This window comes from Cynoglossus semilaevis, chromosome 6, assembly GCF_000523025.1.
Source record: "Cynoglossus semilaevis isolate Cse_v1.0 chromosome 6, Cse_v1.0, whole genome shotgun sequence".
Taxonomy (NCBI): Eukaryota; Metazoa; Chordata; class Actinopteri; order Pleuronectiformes; family Cynoglossidae; genus Cynoglossus; species Cynoglossus semilaevis.
This window is the reverse complement of record NC_024312.1, coordinates 18,039,030-18,045,879: the sequence shown is the minus strand read 5'-3', so window position 1 is coordinate 18,045,879 and position 6,850 is coordinate 18,039,030. Positions and strand designations below refer to the sequence as shown.

The window sequence follows — 6,850 nt, the reverse complement described above, 5'->3', positions numbered from 1 at the left end:
CTAATGGGTCAGTAGGGATCAGGGGGTCATGACCTGGACAGTTCCCCAGAGGACATTAACCAGGTTGGAGAGATGCCTGGGTCAGGATCTGCCTGAACAGAAGCCAAAGGTCAAGGACCACTAATTAAGTGGCAACTTCCTACAGCTCCCTAGTGACCACAACACTCAGAAATGGACAAAGAAGTGCAGAAATAACTCTTTATGTATAGGTTCATAAAAAACCCGGTTATTGGACATTAACTATTAACTATAACAGAAGATTAAGCAAACAGCATTGTTCCATTTTTATTACTAACGCCAATTTAAACCACACACTTCACACTTGGATAATAAACACATTACATTTACGACTAGAGCAAGTTTTAAAATCTTCTTGAACAATTCTGAACATTAGGTCATATAGTACAGTATAACCTTATAATAATGTCACATGATATTTTTTTAAACAAATTTTTTTCATCTTTAATAATATAAAAATGTAATATTGGGCAAAATCCACCTTCAGAAAAATTGTACTGCTTTCAGTATTTAGTTAAGAGGATCTTTAAGACACACACAAACACTTTTGATCAGTAGTAGAAATAATAATAATAATAATAATAATAATAATAATAATAATGATAATAATAATAATCTGAAATAAAAAGACTTTATAACTCCAGCCAAGGAATTCAACATTTTGGAGGGAAAGTCGATCTATGGAGCTGTTTATGCCTTTTCTAGTCTCTGACTGAGCCAATGTGTATGAACCCTTAGCATAAGAAAGGGGATGGGGCCTGTGAACTCCTCCTACACTGACCTTTCTCCCAAGCTGTGAATAGTACTACTCTACGGCCGCTGGGCCGCCTTTCACAGCAACCTCAGCCTGGATCTCATCTAAACTTCTAATCAGCCTAATTCAAGGTATCCTACCAGTCCTTCCTCGCTAGCCAATCCACTGTCGCACTTCCAGCGCTAACTGGAGGCAACACTCTTCACCAAGTCCTGCCTCTGGGCCTCTGCACTTTGGAAGGAAGAGATTGTTTGGAATAAGAAGAGGCCCTTTTCTCATTCTTAAAGAGTCTGGACTGTATAATCAAATGGTTTAACATCCAAGAGGCATTTTTCAGTGACATTTGGTTAATACAGAATAAATTAAAAATGCACTCCATATACTTTAATTTATACATTTCCTCACTTTAGCACTCACTGTATGTGCAGGAATATATGACATTTAAAATTAAAATGGTCCAGTGTTTGTTATTCTGTAACTACATTCTGTATAGTTTATTTTACCAAAATGTAAATTTTATTGTTGTGAACGAAAAGCTAAGGTTTATTTGACAAGAAGATTTTTCAGAAATCTTAGTACACAACAGAATTGTTATTGAAATAGTGTTTTAAAGTTTATCTTCCTTCAAAATAACAAGTTCATATGTGTTGTCTGTATGTACATTAAAAACTCACTTTCATGTGACAAATATGTTTTAATCTATGTAAATGAAAATATATATTTTTAAATAATAATTTATTTGTAACAGCATACACATCTTACATAGAGTTTTCCACAGTGTTTTCATTTAATTATTCTTTTCACTGAAAATACTGTTGTCCACGTTTTACCTTATTTATTCTCCTTTTTTAAAAAGGTGCACATTACAATATATTTGCACATTTTTAGAGGAAGGATAAATAAGATATGTTGTGGGGAAAATGTTTCCTTTGGAATTGTCTAGCTTCCTTCTTTAGACGAGGGTATGAAACCACTAGGAAAAAACGGCGTGTATTTGTATTTCTGTTTTTTTTTTTTTTTTTTTTTTTGTTTGTTTGTTTTTTTTTAATGTTTTGATTTACCTCTAGTTAATTTGCAGCCCTGTTTCAAATTTACGACATTACAGGCGTGTTTACTGCAGTCACATGTCACTTGATTAGTGTGTGATATGATTACGACAGTGTGGTCCGCCTCTCATTTCTATGCCGTTAATGACAGAGGATACACACTGTCGAACACATAATAGACAGGTAATTTAAAAAAAAAAATCGATATACTTATATCTTCATTGACAGTTTAATACATACCTTACTATCGGTGCAATAGAAAAACCCCATATACATAGGAAAAATAAATACATATTTATGTCTACAGGGACAGTTACCAATAATTATTAAATGTTCCGTGATGGCTAGATTCCTTTTAGCTTCTCGACCGTGCTGTTGAACGCGAGTCGAACGTAGTTACATGAACTAAACGAATCCTGGTTTTGCAGAGATATAATTAATACATTCTTACGATATTGCAGTTTTATATTGTGTCTATGAGTAGATGGAGATTTCCGTAATCAACGTGTGTGAGAGAGAGAGAGAAAATGAGAGACAGTTTCAAATTAAATTCATAAGCACAGAAAACTTGGTAGAAATTGTGATAAATTATTTTCTTCTTTATATTATTTTTATCCTCATCAATGCACCAGACTTTTACTGGACGTAATTGTCCAGTAGCCTTATGAATGTATACATATCCACAGCTTTGAGTCCTAATTTACAGTATGTATTAAATCTTGAATGAAAAAAAAGTTAAGAAATACATCCATCTGTCTAGTGATTCTTGTGAAACTGTAAATTAATCAGTATATGTACTTTTGCCATATGTTGTCATCCCTCCTCCTGCGTTGCCTCCCCATACATCATTGTCTAGATCCTCATTGCTGAATACATTAGGCGGCTTAAAGGTCTGTGTAGACTTTAAAGGCTTACAGTGATGTGAAAATTTGGAAAACAGAGTGACACAGAAAACCTCTAAAGACTATAAAGATGTGAAACACCTTGGCAGCCTCACAAAATAGGAGTACATCAGTAAACTAGACTAAGACAGTAAAAATCAACGGAGCTGAGACTCATCCAGTGCACCTTTATGCCAAAGTAGGTTTCTTTATGCAGAGCTCCTTGATTATGTACCTGGGAATGTTATAGGGTGCAGTTGATGCTTAAAAAAACCAGGATCATCCCTTTGCGCTTGTGGTTTATGGAGGCTGATTTTCTAAATGATTGGAGGAAACTATGATTTTTATGAGCAGTGAAGGATTGAGAAATATTTCCCACATATAGGAAAAATATTATTAAATAAAGACATCAGAGCTAAACCCAGTATGTGTTGGCATTTTTCAAAAATGTAAAGCTAAAGCCGTTTCCTCTCACTTAAATCTGCAGTGGCATCATGGGAGCTAGGCTGTGATTGGCTGAGGGCAAGGAAAACAGGATTCAAATGTTAAACGAGTAACAAAGAGGTGAGTGAATGAAAATTGAATAATGCAACGGTAAGTAAAATATATTTGGACTGTTAAAAAAAATTCTTAAACTCGTGTTTACAATTTGTTTTTTTTTTTGTTTTTCTCAAATAAACCTTTACTTGTAATCCTGTGCATTTATATAATACAATCATGTAATCAATTTGTTTTTACAGTTGTTATTTCTAGTCATTTATCCACGTTTCCTTGTGGTCCTTAAATGTGTCTGCAGGAATTCCAAAACCACATTCCTACGGTTTGATTTTGGTCTGATTTACTATTCAGCATTTATATGGACACAGGGGACTCAAACCATATCTGATGTGTGGCTGCTGTGTTACCCCTTGACCCCAGACTGTCTGGAGGTCCGCGGTGACAAAGTCAAGGTCAAGGGGAAGAGGAAAGTGGGGGAGGTGACAAGTCTGAGCAGCATCTGACGGCTGGAGAGCCCTGTGTCTGGGAGTGCAGAACCCAGACAGTCCCAGACGTCTGTTTGAGGGGAGACGGGGTTGTGTGTGAAACTCCTTTGGAGCTGTACATCCTACCATGTCGGCTCCCGTTCACCTCTGTGGCCCTGGAAGAGCAAACAGGGGCTGCTGATGCCTAGAGACAGACAGGAGTGATATTTCCCACACCACATCAGACGTCTGAATACATCAAACGATTCAAATGCAGATAAACACAAATCCACATCTTTGTGATATAAATTTAAATTTAAATCAGTCACTCAACTCTTATTCCTTATTTAATGTTATATTACTAATGGCCGAAAAACAAATCAACTTTGTGTGTTTATTGAGCAAGTTTAGTTGTATTATTGTGTACACTTAACACACTTTACACACAGATAAAATACAATATATTTTTGTGTGTGATATAAATAGATTTATCTTTATGTTATTTCTAATTCAAAACTTGTGATGCTCACCTTCTCTGCTTTCCTTTGACCTAAACTCAACATATGACAATCGGACGACAGAAGATGATCTGTCTCACCTATACAAGAATATAAAAAGTAGATTTAATATCTAACTGCATTATTTTTTATCATTATTATTGTTGTTGTTGTCATATGAATATTTGACTGTAGGACTTTCTCACTGACGCTGTTGTAATAAGACTGTAACTTCAATTAAAAAAGTATTATATCATTTCTTTAATCGATAGAAGCAGGTGCAGCTCCCTCTACAGGTAATCATCTGTAGCACTTTCATAACAAAATCCCTTGATGTATATGGCCTCTCTCTCTCTTCCTCTCCTCCGCCCTCCTTCTCTCTCACACACACAAATACTCAAACACATATTCTCAAATATGAGGCCTCCCAGACCTCCCGCATGATCTGCAGTGGAGTGTGTAGCCACCTGTCAATCACCACATCTCGGCTGCCTTAAGAGAGACATTTCGTCTGGGACAACGGCAACCCGTCCCTCCCCATACATTCTGCCTCCCCTAGCAACACCGGCCGGATGACTGAGAGGCTTTGTCCCCTCACAACAGGGGTCCACCATTGAACTCCAATGCCCGTAGCAACCAGAATTAGAGGGTGCCAAAAAGGGGATCTTTTCTATGAGTCAGGGTGAAAGCTCTGTTCTTGTCCCCATGTCTGGGATTCATATCATGGGTCTGAATGGTGTCCCCACCTCCTTTTAAATACTGGTGTAACGGAGCGTATGAAGGCGCTAGTGGTGAGCGGATAGGATCATGGCTAATCTGCTGTTCCTCTCCACTGTGGTCCGTTAGGGATACTTAAGCAGGCTCTGTACACATTAAGTTGTATGGGGAGACCTGGGGATACCTGGGTCAGAGCTATGAGGTTAATCAGTGTTGAAGAAAAAGAGCAGCAGCAAAATATTTTGAATGTCGGTAAAGCAATTCAGAACCTCAAGTTAAGTAGAAGATTCAGTCATCTTTTCTTTAGCTATTATCACTATTTTCATCTAATCCAATCTAACACTGACTACTCTGATAGTCAAAGGCAAATGGAAAAATCAACATTACAGGCCTTAACCTTCTGAAAAGTGGTAATGTCAATAAACAGGACTTTACTAAAAAAAATGTGGAAGTCAAAATGTTTTGCTAAATGACTGTGTAGGCTCCAGGTGTGGAGTGATCTTGTCCAGTTCACAGAGACCCTGCGCAAGATAATTAAATGCTTATTTGGAATTGCTGAATACAACTGTAGTACATATGACAGGCCTCCACTCTAACATGCTAACCAGAAGAAGTTCAGAAAACGGGCTTGCCTCTGTTATTCCACCAAAATAGAATAATTAGCTGTACACACCGAGTAGCCGACTTAGCCTCTTAAGCACAGTCGGTCCTGTCATCAACCACTGTTGTGACTGTTACTACAATAACTTTACAAACATTATATTGTTGTTAAGACAAATTAAGGCCAGTTAACACTTACATGGCAGCTATGCTGAAAAATGCCGGAAACTTCTGCTGGCACAAACACTATTAGCATAACTAACTTTCATTTTAATATATTATTATATGGATGAAATGATTTTTCTATATTCTACTGTCTTTACTTTACAGCCAGTCTCTTGGTGATGTTGCTTCCAGTAGCACATGTGTGTAAGAGCTTAAATGCATTACATTTTTGTTGTCAAGGTCACAAGCATCAACAACAGAACAGTCAAAAACAGTCTAAACTGTTCTCTTACAGTGGTCAGACCTATATTCTGGTATTTCTTTTCCTATTTGTATGTGAAAATTGGTGAGGCCCAGTTGTGGACTGCTTAGTGAAGCTGCTTCGAAGGTAAGCAGACTATGTAGAGAAAGAAAAAAATGGGGCTTGAATATTTTATGAACAGTTTGATGAGTTTGGGTGCCTTTAGTAGGGGCTGTTTACAGCTCTTTTTATAGGCCAGTGAACATGGATTCCTCAATGCGTCTTTAAAGACTGTACCTTGTAACTATAAACTGTGAGTATAGGACTTTACTATTGAGTGACTGACAACTCTCAATAAACTGCCGGACAAGAAGTACCACATATTACATTGTATTCTCAAATAGCGGCCAAACCAAAGAAACAGCAAACAGCCCATAAGCCGACACGTGGTGCTGTGACATTGTGAGACCTCCCACGCTGAATTGTTATCTTTAGGTTTTACTTTGTTACATAAAGAAGATTGCAAATTAAACTGAAGCAACAAACAACATAGCTGGCAAGCGGAGAAAACATGCTTTTCCAGGCATTTTCATTCTCATTAATGAGAGTCTCTGTGGTCCCCCTGTGTGGGACTGTGTTTTGTGCAGCTCCCATTCTGAGAACTCTCCTCCTGCACTCTCTTTCCCACCCTGCGCTTCCTTGGACCTGTCACTCAGAGATCATGATTGAGCCTCTGTGGCAGGCAGTCAGTCGTCAGCTGTGAAAGTGAGGCCTCGCTCTCTGTCGGCTCCTCCCTATTTTGATGCATTTTTACGTTTTTTTCTTTATCCTACTTTCACCGTGGCCTCTGGGTTTTCCTCCTCAACCACGTTTTCCGTATACTCTGTGCTTTCTCTGATTTAAGACTACAAATACGGTTAGAGTGGCTTCACTTGAAGGCAAACATCCTTGGACGTGGCTGACACCGTA

The 6,850-nt window shown here is 37.9% G+C and overlaps 1 long non-coding RNA gene across 1 annotated transcript; it reads left to right on the top strand.

Moving 5' to 3' along the window:
- Positions 1-1,944: 1,944 nt before the first annotated feature.
- On the top strand, positions 1,945-5,395 carry LOC103380520 (uncharacterized). Its single transcript, XR_521680.2, has 3 exons — positions 1,945-2,001; positions 3,187-3,263; positions 3,496-5,395. It is a non-coding gene; the product is annotated as an uncharacterized LOC103380520 (long non-coding RNA).
- The last annotated feature ends 1,455 nt before the right edge of the window (positions 5,396-6,850 follow it).